Genomic DNA, 13,504 nt, shown 5'->3' on the forward strand with positions numbered 1-13,504 from the left:
GAAAGAGATGATTAGAGGACCTACAAAACCAAAAAAAGGGTAAGCAAAAGATTAGTAAAGCTATGCATGATGCATTATGTTGAAGATACTATGTATACGCTTAAAACACTATGTATTATGTTTGAAGCACTATGCGTTATGCAAGCCTTTATGTGCAAGCTGTTACACTAAGCATGAGGCCTTAAGAATAAAACTATGGATGGGGTCTTATGAATGAGAGCTTATGCAAAAAAGGGTGAGCAAAAGATTAGTAAAGCTTATGCATAAAGCGATGCATGAGGTATTATGTTTAAAGTACTATGCATAAGTTTAAAGTACTATGCATGAGGTATTATGTTTAAAGTACTATGCATAAGTTTAAAGTACTATGCCTAAGGCCTTAAGCATAAAGCATAAAGCTATGCATGAGGCCTTAAACATGAGGCCATAAGCATTAAACTATGCATGAGAGCTTATGCATAAAGCTTATGCATGAGTCCTTATGCATAAGGCTTATGCACAAACCTATGAAACAAATCCCCACTAGTACTATGAAGTTCAACTGCTTTCTGATATTGCTTGAATATGGATAAGGCTTCAAACTTATGCCTCAAGAGAAAAACATATGTGAAACAAGAGAAATCATCAATGAAGGTAATTAAATAACGATAGTGATATTTGGAGGGAGGAAAAGTTCTATAAATATCCGTATCAATGAGATCTAAAAGGGCATGTGAATGTGTAGAGATAGAGATATGAAAAGGTTATTGATGATGATTACCAAGAGCACAATACTCACAGATGCTCATATGATCATGAGCTTTAAGATCCATACCTCTGACAAGATCACGACAATGAATATCAAGAAGCTTTCACTACAAGGAAAAGTGACCATAGGCGCGTTTATAGACGCGTTTTCACAATGTGCTTTAAAATGTTACGGACGCATTTATAATCGCATCTACAGACACGCGTCTATTTATGCATCTATATACGCATCTATATGCACGTCTATAAGCCTGTCTCTATACTAATATAAACGTGCATATAGACACGTAAATAGATGCCTTTATAGACGCATCTATAGATGCATAAATAGACGCTTGTATAGCCTTTGTTATATATGCGCTTATAGATGCGCTCTGGAATTAAAAGTAATTTTCAGAGAGCTGCTGCCTGTGCAGATGTGCAAGTGCATTTTCTACACATGCAGCTATACTTTTTGCACAGGCTGCTCTCTGGTTTAAGGTTTTGCTTACTTGTACATAGAAAAATCAAGATCAGCAAAGATATCAACATAAAAACTAAAATTAAAGATGGATATGCACAAAAAGATTTGTGAACACACTTTGAATATTGATCAAAGAAGATGAGAAATTATATTTTATATCCAAAAATTTCTCCATACATGATCGTAGCCACATAAGTCTTGAATAAAAACATAGATATATAAAGAAGGTGAAAAATTTTATCTTATATGCAAGAAATTGTCCATACATGATGGTAGCCACATGAGGCTTGAAAAAGAAACATAGTTGCATAAACCAAAACTATACATGAAGAAAAACTGCAAGGAGAACTACTCGGAGGAGTCATCACTCTCCGAATCATCTTTTCCTCCTTGTCCACCTTGTGCCTACACAAAGTGAAGATATATATAAATAAAAATAAAAAGTTTCATCACTCTCCGAATCATCTTTTCCTCCTTGTCCACCTTGTGCCTACACAAAGTGAAGATATATATAAATAAAAATAAAAAGTGAAGATATATATAAATAAAAATAAAAAGTATTATAAAGGTCAAAACATGTTTTGTAAATAAAAATAAAAAAGTATTACATGCATTGGTGTTCTCCTTGCTTGGTTGTATTGGTCGTCGGAGATGATCGCTTCATTGTCAAGGTAATCCCATGTATCTCCTCTACTACTGTGGGGCGACGATGGTAGCTAGTCTTTGCTGGGGTAGGATCTCTACCCACAATGTCATGCTAAATTACAAGACAAACATTATAACACAACTCAAATAGAGAGAATACAAAGAAAAGACATGAAGTTTCACTATACATACAAACTCGGCCTCCCATGATGCACGACCTCCAAATCCAAATTGCGACGATCCATATCGCTCCATTTGTATTCAGTGCGCTTCTCTTTGTTGTTGGTTCACTACTCCTTCTAGGACCTCCTTATTAGCTTTCTTCCACTTGCTCTTATGAGTAGTAGATGTCTTGCCATGTCTATTTTAACCGGCATCTATTTGGGCTTTCTCCTCCTTTGCACTTACTAGAGACCTCCTATTCTTAAGTATGTCTTTGATTTTGTGTTGCACCCACTGTTAAACCTTTGGTTGTGAGGATTAGGATACTTCTTGTGGATAGCTTTAATGCAATCATCCACTAGGCTCTCCCTTTGCTGCTTAAAATGTATAAAGCAGGCTTTATAGTGTGAAAAGAATACTTGGCGCACGTATTTTACCACCTCCTTCCCACGAGAGTCATCAACTATGCCACCCACATATGTGATATCATAATATGATATATCACCATGATGTGGTGGTGACTCTGCAGAACTATCCCCACCTCCCAAAGCACTACCCTAAGCATCCTCTATCTCCTCTACCTCCACTGCCACTCTCTCCCACGACTACCCTCCCTACGACGATGACTACCACTCTCATGAGAGCCATGATGACAGTGAGGTGTCACATCTCCTATGAAGGTGCATAAGCACTAACAGGGGCTGACAGACGAGGGGTGAATGTAAAGGCAGGTGAAGTGCCTAGCAAAGGGTAAAGTGCTTGGAAAGGAACTCTGTTTGGACTTGATGGGTGGTAAAGGGGTGCCTGCTGCGTAGGCTACCAACTGCTCAAGGGTGGGAGTATAGCCAAAGATGCCCTCTATCTCCCTAGTAAACCGTCATTGAGACTCGATGAGAGCCTCAACCTATGCGTCTGTGTGGGACAAGAGGATGACGACCTAGGCCACATCTATACAAACAAAGAAAATATTAAAAAAATATTATAAAATGAAGACTTCCTGGCTCTTTAAGTCAATTGACCCCGGAATCATCTTATTCCCCAAAACACAAAAAATAAACAAATATTAAGAAAGTATGTAAGCCGTTCTGCAAGCCGAGAATTATCTCATTGTGGGCACTATGCTTTATGCAAGCCGTTATGCAAAACTTGCATAAAGCATTATGTATTAGGCCTTATGCATAAAGCTTATGCAGAAGGCCTTAAGCATGAGGCCTTATGCATAAAGCAATATGCATAAGGCCTTAAGCATGAGGCCTTTAGCATAAAGCAATATGCATAAGGCCTTAAGCATGAGGCCTTTACCATAAAGCTATGCATGAGGCATTAAGCATAAAGCTACGTATGAGGCCTTATGCATAAAGCTATGCATAAGGCCTTGAGCATGAGGCTTATGCATAAAACTATACATGAGGCCTTATGCATAAAGCTTATGCATGAGGCCTTAAGCATAAAGCTATGCATGAGGCCTTATGCATAAAACTATGCATGAGGCCTTAAGCATAAAACTATACATGAGGCCTTATGCATAAAGCTTATGCATAAGGCTTATGCATGAGGCTTATGCATAAAGCTTATGCATAAGGCTTATGCATGAGGCTTATGCATAAAGCACTATGCATGAGGCCTTAAGCATAAAACTATGCATGAGGCCTTATGCATAAAGCTATGCAGAGGAGGGATTTAATATTCACAAGATTTTTTGTGATAATAACACATGTGAACAAGTTATTCACATGTTCTCATGTTACCGTTCACAAAATAACAGGTCACTTGCCATTTGGGAACTCCTTAAAAGCTTGGCTACACATGGGAATAAGCTATTCACATGTTCTCATGTTACCATCTTCACATAATAGTAGGTCAGTTGGCCACCTAAAAAGATTTTTTATGCCCGACAAAGATAATTTTTTAAGGCCCTTGTGAAAGCTTTGTGAATATAACATGTGATCACAAGATTTTTTGTGTTATTAACATATGTTATTAACATATGTTATTAACATGTTCACATTTTCTCGTTTACGTCAGTGAAATCCCTGATGCAGAGGCCTTATGCATAAATCTATGCATGAGGCCTTAAGCATGAGGGTTTAAGCATAAAACTATGCATGAAGCTATGCATGAGGCCTTATGTATGAGGGTTTAAGCATAAAACTATGCATGAAGCCTTATGCATAAAGCACTATGCATAAGGCCTTAAGCATGAGGCTCTATGGAAGGTTTTATGCTCTTTCAATGAAATCATAGTATTACTGATCATAATCCTCTAAAATATTAAGTATTACTGATCATAATCCTCCAAAATATTAAGTTCATTGTTTTATAAAATATATCATCTGGACTCTCCGTTGAAGGCCAGCTGGTCAACCAACAAGATCTAGTATCAAAATCCAGTTCACAAAAGTCATTCTTTCAGCTCATCCATATCTTCCTCGACCTACGTATGGGTGTCCTAGCAACCGTGAGCCCATGCATCACCTGGTCAGAACCCTCTAGGATCCTACTTAGGTGTCCTAGCACTTCACTCAGGGACCACTTGTCAGTCCTCGCCCATCGTACCGGAAGCGCATCATTTTAACCATACCGAGGCTGGTCAAGACCTCGGCAGGCTTTGCCGCAGATGTCCCTCGATGACTCCCTGCACAACTATTGCAAAACGAGTCTCTCTTTAGTTAATCACATATCAAATGCTTCCTCCAACATTCTGGTGTAAAACAGTTCTTTAAAGAAAACATAGGTTCTATGCAAGTAGAATTCTTGTTCGAGATTGGTTCCACAAAACCCTTTTCCCTTAATCCAGATTTTCTTAATGGTTAATCACATACCAAATGCTTCCTCCAGCATTCTGGTGTAAATCAGTCCTTTAAAGAAAACATAGGTTCTATGCAAGTAGAATTCCTGGTTCGAGATTGGTTCCACAAAACCCTTTTTCCTTAATCCAGATTTTCTTAATGGTTAATCACATACCAAATGCTTCCTCCAGCATTCTGGTGTAAACAGTCCTTTAAAGAAAACATAGATTCTATACAAGTAGATTTCTTGGTTCGAGATTGGTTCCACAAAACCCTTTTCCCTTAATCCATATTTTCTTAATGAGGATCATTGATCTCTCAGGGTAATCTACCCATCATTTAAATGAATTTCCAATTAAATTCTTGATGATTTCAGTTAAGGAAAAACTATGCTAATTCAATGGTAGTTTATTCTTTGTGTCAAGAATTGGAATTGGTCTCACGAGGTTTTTGCTTGATTCAGATTTGAGAGATGGGCAAGTAGTTTACAGGTCACCCCTCTCACAGTCATGGTCTTAACCAAAATTATTCGATTTACTTCTAACTTTGATTCCTAAGGATTTTCTTCAGATAAAAATCTACAAAATTTCTTACCGCCGTAAGGAAAATTCCAACTTTATGAATTTCATTCCATAAAAGATTAAGAATTGGTTCTATATGAGAATATCGGGTTTTTGTAAAAATACTCATCTTCCAGGGTGAATATCAATTTGATGATTTATCCACCTAAAATATATAAGAATATTCTTTCTACCAATTTAATTATCAACCCTAAGTGTCTAGGTGGAATTATGGTGAAAATTCCTCTTTTGTCACCAAAATTTAATTTAAACCTTTCTCTACTTATTAAAATATCATAAAAATTCTTCTTTTAAATTAAATACAAATATCCATTTTTTGAATATGCTTAAAATCCATTTTTTTGCACTTAAATGATTTAATTCCAAATGTCATGGGAATTCCTCTTTTATCATTTAAAAATTTCTTATGCATAAAATAAATTTATCTAAAATTTATATTTTTTAAATTAAATAAAATTATCTATTATTTTAAATATGCAAAAAATTTCTCTTTTACTATTTAATTACTTGGATCTCAATTATCATGGGAATTCCTCTTTTTGCATAAAAATAAATTTACCAAAAAATCATCTTTTCTTTTAATTAAATATTTATGCATAAATACTAAAATTTATTTCACATGAATATGATGAAAATCATTCTTTTTTGCACAGGATGTCCAATCCTAGAATATGGTAGAGAGTCCTCTTTTAGCATTATGCATAAAAATAAGATCTGTATTATTTTCTAAAAATTTTACCATAGCTTCGCTGCTATTAAAGAATAAAACATTGTAATGCAAATATGATAGAAGATCTATTCTTAAACTTAAATCTAAACTATGAATTTAAATTATAATTTTAATCATAATCATAAACTTAATTATGATTATTCTACTAGATTAAGCTATTTCCATTATTCCTCTTTTTCCAAATTGATAGGATTATCTCTTTCCCATTTAGACAATTAAAGTAGTTTTTAACTACTTATAAATAATCTAAAAGAATTAATCATTATTTTGTTAACATAAAAGCATATAATTTTCTTATTCTCTAGCTTAACAAGCTTAGAGTTTGATTTTGAATAAAGAATTTATCAATGAGAAGCATTCTTTTGCTAAAGAATTAGCCATAAGAATGACTATTCTTTTTGAGAGAGAGATATACATAAGAAAGCATTCTAATTAAGCATAAAGATTAGCTTTTTCTTGATTACACATTAAAATTCTTAGGGAAAGCTTGATTTGAATTTAAAACAACCAATTAGAAACTTCTCAAGCTTAAGAGGGGTTGAGAAGAGAAGTCATTTTAGAATATTAACAAAAAACCATACAATTCATTCTTACCTCAAGGATTATCTTGCTTCTTTTTCTAGAAGTGAAGCCCCCAACCAATCAATTGGTTTAGCAAGTGGAGAAGACAGCTCCAAGAGTTGTTGAAGAGAGAGAGAAGCTCCAAGCTCCCCAAAAGTAGAGGATTTTTAAGGGATAATAGAAAATATGATTATTTTAATGTAATACTGGCATGGTATAACTCACAGATGAGAATACAAAAGAATGAGGGTCTATTTATAGGTGAGGGAGGCCACTAACTGAGTCCAACTGGGTTCTAGAATTTTCTAGCTTCAGTTGACTGAATTTGGATAAGATTTAGACCAGTTTGGCTCCCCTTTTGATCCAGTTTGATCCAGGAGAGAGGAGATATAAAAATATCACAATTTTTTTGAATTAAAAAACCCTTCCACACATGTGAAGGAGGCACATACCTCAAAGGTCCCCCTCTCCTTACCAAGGTGTTAAAAATTCATCATTTCTCTAAAATATCGCTTAATTTTTAACTAATAAACCTTGTACTCAGTCAACTCTTCATCTTATGTGAACATTTACTCATTTTTGGGTATTTTATTTTATTCATTCGATTTTTCTCATCCCAACACTTGGATTAATCCTATTGGTCCATAGGAACCTTAATTGGACCATAATCCAGAAATTTTTGAAAATCTAGACCCTTAGGCTAAAGTCCCTATATGATTTTTAATTGATTCCTAATGCACCTTGGGGAATTTATTTTAAACTTTTGTTTTAGGAAAATATATTTTAGATATTAGGAGAATTTTTATATCTAAAAATATCTTAATATTGAATTATCTCTCTCTAGAATTTTTTTTCTCTCTATTAAAAAAAAAGAAAAAATAATATTTTCTTGTATTCTGAAATAGGAAATGATTACAGGGGATTGAGGTAAAAACTTTTTTATTACTCAGGCGGCGCTGAGGAGGAATCTTATAGAGAGGAAAGATAAGAAAGCACTTATCTCTTTTTGGTGATGTTGAAAGAGAAGATTAGAAGACCTACAAAACCAACAAAAGGGTGCGAAAAGGATTAGTAATGCATACATACAAAAGCCCTAAGAACCTAATTCATACATACAAAATCGAAAAGATTAAGCTCTATGCATAGAGCTCTATACATAGATACAAAAACTTATGCAAGCTATGCCGCTATGCAAGCCTTATGCAAACTACGCCGCTATGCAAGCCTTATGCAAACTATGCCGCTATGCAAGCCTTGTGCAAGCTATGCTAAAGCTTATGTAGAAAGCATGCATGAGGCCTTATGCATAAAGCTTTAAGTATAATGCTTTATGCATGAGGCCTTATGCATAATAAAGATTTAAGCATAATGCTTTATGCATGAGGCCTTATGCATAAAGCATTATGAATAAGGCTTATGCATAAAGCACTATGCATGAGGCCTTAAGCATAAAGCTATGCATGAGGCCTTATGCATAAAGCATTATGCATGAGGCTTATGCATAAAGCATGCATAAAGATCATGCATAAAGCGTATGCGCAAACCAACAAAACAAATCCCTAGCACCCAAGGGTGCAATAATAATACAGGAAAGATAGAAAAGTATTATTATTGCACCCAAGGGTGCAATAATAATACAGGAAAGATAGAAAAGTACTTACCTCTTTTTCGTGATGTTGAAAGAGAGGATTAGAGGACCTACAGAACCAACAAAAGGGTGAGGAAAGGATTAGTAACGCATACATATAAAAGCTTATGCAAGCCATGCTGCTATAGAAGCCTTATGCAAACTATGCCGCTATGCAAGCCTTCTGCAAGCTATGCTAAAGCTTATGCATAAAGCATGCATGAAGCCTTATCCATAAAGCTATGCATGAGGCCTTATGTATAAAAATTATGCATAAAGCATTATGCATAAGGCTTATGCATAAAGCTTATGCATAAGGCGTATGCATAAAGCATGCATGAGGCCTTACGCATAAAGCCTATGCATAAAGCTATGCATGAGGCCTTAGGCATGAGGATTATGCCTAAAGCACTATGCAAGCCACGCTAGCCTAAAATAAACCGTACCCTAGCACTATGCATTAAGCATGCATGCATAGAGCTTAATGCATGCATAGAGGTCTGCATAAACTTGTTAACAGTGATTAATCCCTAGAATTCTTCACAACATGAATAAGAGATTGAATGAAACATAGAACATGCACATGAGTGGAATTAACACAATTGATACTTCCTTTCTCTTCTTTTCACAATAGCAAGATCAATGAATGCTCTGATACCATGTTGGAAATACATGAACACGAAGAGACAAGAGAGAGAGAAGAAGGAATAGAGTTACACCATATACGTTGTCGTGACGTGGACGGTGTCGCTGGGAAAGTACGAGACTTCTAGCTGTGAGAGTAGGTACCAAATTTCACAAGGAAACTCACACACCAAATTCTCCAAGGAGCATAGGACAAGTCCATTTTTAATGACATATACATGTGTCAATTCATCTCAATACATCCTTGAATTCGTGTACCAAGTGCTTGTCCCTTTCCAAGCAGAGATTCACTGGCTCCTTTTTCCAAAACCTTCCAGTCAATCACATGTAGGCATAACATAACCTTTAAGTATTACCAACATACATGTGACCTTTTTCATTCCATACATCCAGTGTCACCATTCCCATCATCTCATGATGTTCTTTATCACCTGAAAATCTGCCTTAAAATTCCAACAACTCACAAACACAAGACGATATATGGCATAACTATAACATGTTCACATGATTTTAAGAAATTCCATGGCTTGCATTCCAGATCCACTAGGATAGAAACAAAATCAATTTTTACCAGAATCCTTGCTGCATTTTCTGATACTTTGATTCCACGTTTCTTGATGCAATAATATCACAACTCTTCATATCAAGTCCCTTTTTATTTACAAAACCTTTAAAGGTTTATAGACTCCACGATTTTTCAAACGTGGGTAGGTAGGATAGTAAAACAAAATTAAATCAAATTAACACTTATCTGAAAGTGGAAAAGCGGATTTCACATGAATTTTTTGTAAATTTTCAAACGACGCTTCGCTGCAGACGACGCATAGCTGAATTCATGTTTATGATGAAAGCATATCACTGGGTAGCAATCACTTTGCTCTTCAATTCAAACCCCTACATGCCATGGACAGTCGCTGCTAGCCTGGAATTAAACTCTCTGGTCGAAGGCGCTTCTGGTCCCCCTTTTTTTTCTGCAGATGGTTCTTTGATAAGCGCTTCCTCTCACATTCTGGTTTTTTCTCCTTTTTCCCGCAAGGGAATCGGCGCCCCACACCACCTTTCGCAGCTAAAAACGCGTTTTTTCATTTTGAATTTTCCACGCTGCGCCTACCATTCCATGCATGTATTTTTGAGTGATAACCATAAAAAAATCAAACTCCTTCACACCACAACCTTGCTAAGGGTGTTTCCCACGCCACATCAAAAGAAGCTTCATTTGGCATCCTTATTACACATATGACCTTGCCATCAGAGGCATATGATCATGACCACGACCATAATATACCGTAAAGTTTTCTATCTCAGTGTTAATATCAACTCAACCATGATAGACACGGCTTATGAGCATTTCACCATCTCATGGAATCAGTAAAAGCAGTCAAACCCACAAGCATAATCCAGTCCTATCAAGGCACAGGGTTTCTGCTATCTCCAAAATTCTCCATAAGCATAAAAAACTCCACGATTCACACCACACTGTCAGAGGCTTCTAGCTCAGTCTCAGCTTGTCTTATTGAACCTCATTTACAATATGAACATATGTACATGGCATCATATAATGACTCGTCATGGCACTTAACCCCATGCATCTGGATTTGCATTTGATGGCCTCACATGCATGGTTTCACACCATAGATGTGCCATGGCACGACAACGTTCCCAAAAGACTAGCTAATATTGATTATGAGTTTGTATATATAGGTGAGATCTAGGTCAAGTTAGGGTGTGATATATATAGCTCCAACATCTATAACTTGATCAAGTAACTCAATCATGTTGAGTTGCTTGGATGAGTATGGTGTCCTACATGGACGCTCACCATGTAACATATTGACTGAGTTTCATAGTGCCTATATGTGGATGTCAAACATGTAAAAATCGATTAATTTATGCGGTCATTGATGGTGTCAATGTGGTAGGGGTGGTAACACGATCCAGTTATGCTTTGAAACTCCATTGAACTGCCACTTTTGGAACAATTCTACTAGAAGCATACTTGATAAAAAATCAGCCTTGTCTCATATTGAGGTTCCATCTTGTGGGGGTAGAGTCCCAAAATGAGGACCCTCATTGTACACAACAACCCTAATTTTATAAATAAAACAATAATGGTTCTCTTTTAGGTATTGCAAAAAATATGGTGGAATTTCATTTACATGGGTTACATATTTGAGAGATAAAAACACCATTAATAAAGTGGCACATAGTTTGACACTATTATCCAGGTCTATTTACATGGGGTAGAGGTTTAATAGATAAAAACATCTTTTAGCCCATTAATAAAGTGCCATGGAATTCAACATTGTGTCCATTGTAATATCACAAGGTGCAGATAATGAATTTTTTATTTAGAATAAAAGTCTACCAATATTTAGAGATGTACACACCACCACCTTGGACTAAAATGGAAAGAGCTTCCCAAATTTTCAATGGGCTAAGCAAAAAAAATCAAGTTGTTGTTGAAGGGAAACAATCTAGATCAATATCATGCAAGATGCTCTATTGCATGTCATGACCTATGAATATCTATCACGAAGGAAACATTTATCAACATAAAGAAGATATTTAAAAAATTTAGGGAACTCATACACAAAACATGAGGATGCGGATGCAAACAGCTAGGTAGCCATACACTTACTTGTTGTCACTCAAGATGGAGCAAAACCCTAGAAAAAAGGCAGCCTATTTTATGCTTAAAATAAAGGCGGCCTATTTTATGCTTAAAATAAAGGCACTAATCCTAAAAAAAAGGGGATTCTTTTTATGCTTGCAATAAGAGTACTACAATTATGATGTAAGAATGAGATGTAACCATGGGAGGTGTGGGAGGAGGTAACAAAAAGAAGAGCATAATTTTACAAATAATAGTCTAGCCTGGCATGCCGACAATGGTATACTCATGGAACAAAGGGAAAGCTAGCCACCACATTAGCAGAGGATTAGGCCAAGGTTTATAAATGTAGTAATGCTCTAGGTTACTAAAAAAAGTTAAAACATAGCCTCTATTATTACAGTGCATTATTAATATATTGTATATGTGTTAATTGACTTACATGTGTATTATGATTTATTTACATGTGATTTATGTAATACGCATAGCTTCATCTTCATTAAAGTGATGATAAAATATCATAAGGAATCCTTATTGGTAGAGTTATCATCAAAAAAGAAGAAATCATGTAGGGATTATGTGAAGAATCAACAATTCGATGGGGATGGGCTAAAAACTTAAATTTAATTCTCATGTATTTCCTTTTGGAAAGTATATAATGACATCCCAGTATGGATTCATTGGTGCTTAGAAAGCCCAAATATTCTGCTTTGAAAAGAGAGTATGTTCTTGGTAGGACTTGAAAATAAAGAGTATTACTTGCAATGATAAAAGAAAGATATAGATGTTAGAATGATATGTGCAATTAGTGAAAGCCCATAGGAAGGGTTGTTGTATGTGTATGCAATGAGTAATTGTATGTTGTAAATGAATCAAGGGAGATTAAGGGTGATTAGAACCCTTTACATAATGGTGAGAAGAAATCACCATTCCACAGGTTTGCAAAACTTGAAGTTTAGTTGGTCCTTGCCGTAGACATATAGGACTCAACAAGATTATAAAGTATCCAAGAGCCATATTTTTTTGCAAATACAATTGAACTCTAGTTAACAATATAAACACATATTAATCAAGTGGTCATGCAATTTGGATTAAAAATACACTCGCAACTTTTCAATATTAACACATTAATTAAGTGGTCTTGCCATTTGGATTAAGAAATACACTAGCAACTTTTCAATGCATGATATCACAAGAAAACCTAGACGGTTTTGTACTAATATTCTTGGTAGACATACTTGTGTTTTCAAAAAGTAGAGATCACTGCAAGAAGGTTATGGGGGGCTGTAGCAACATGGATATAGCGATAAAAGTTACAGGTGTCACTAAGAGACATATTTAGTGACACTTTTAGGCTTTTTTCAAAAAAAAACAAACAAATAGGATTCCCTTAACTATATAAATAATGTTCCTAAATTGTTTTTCTTAACAACATTCCTATGACATTAAGCACATGAAAAAAAAACAATGTATATATTGAATGTACTTCTCTTTACTTTCTCTCTCTCCATTTCTTGATCTTGTATGCACACAACCTCACATTATGTCTCTCTCTCTCCATTGCTTGAGCTTTCATTCTCTCTCTCTCTATATCTCTCTCTCTCTCTCTCCATAGCACACTAGCATTACTCCATGGATCCTAGCATACTCAATTTTAATTAGTTTTTCTTAGGTAGATTATGATAGATGCATGATTCACAAGAGACCTATTGGAGGATTATATTTACTCTATGGCCAATGCCACTGGAGAACAAATTTAATATTTGATCAAGTATTTGTGCCCAGAGGATGTTCACCCATGAGGTAGAGAGAGGTACAAGTTACCATCCGGCCTCCTCCAACTTTTAGTAATGGGACAAATTACACTATGTAGAAGTTCAAGATTATGTCCATTATTAATTCATATGAGTTGTGGGAAACTCTAACAAGGGTTAATATTGGGT

Source organism: Cibotium barometz, chromosome 49 (genome assembly GCF_041138505.1).
Source record: "Cibotium barometz isolate CiBa-2024 chromosome 49, ASM4113850v1, whole genome shotgun sequence".
NCBI lineage: Eukaryota > Viridiplantae > Streptophyta > Polypodiopsida > Cyatheales > Cibotiaceae > Cibotium > Cibotium barometz.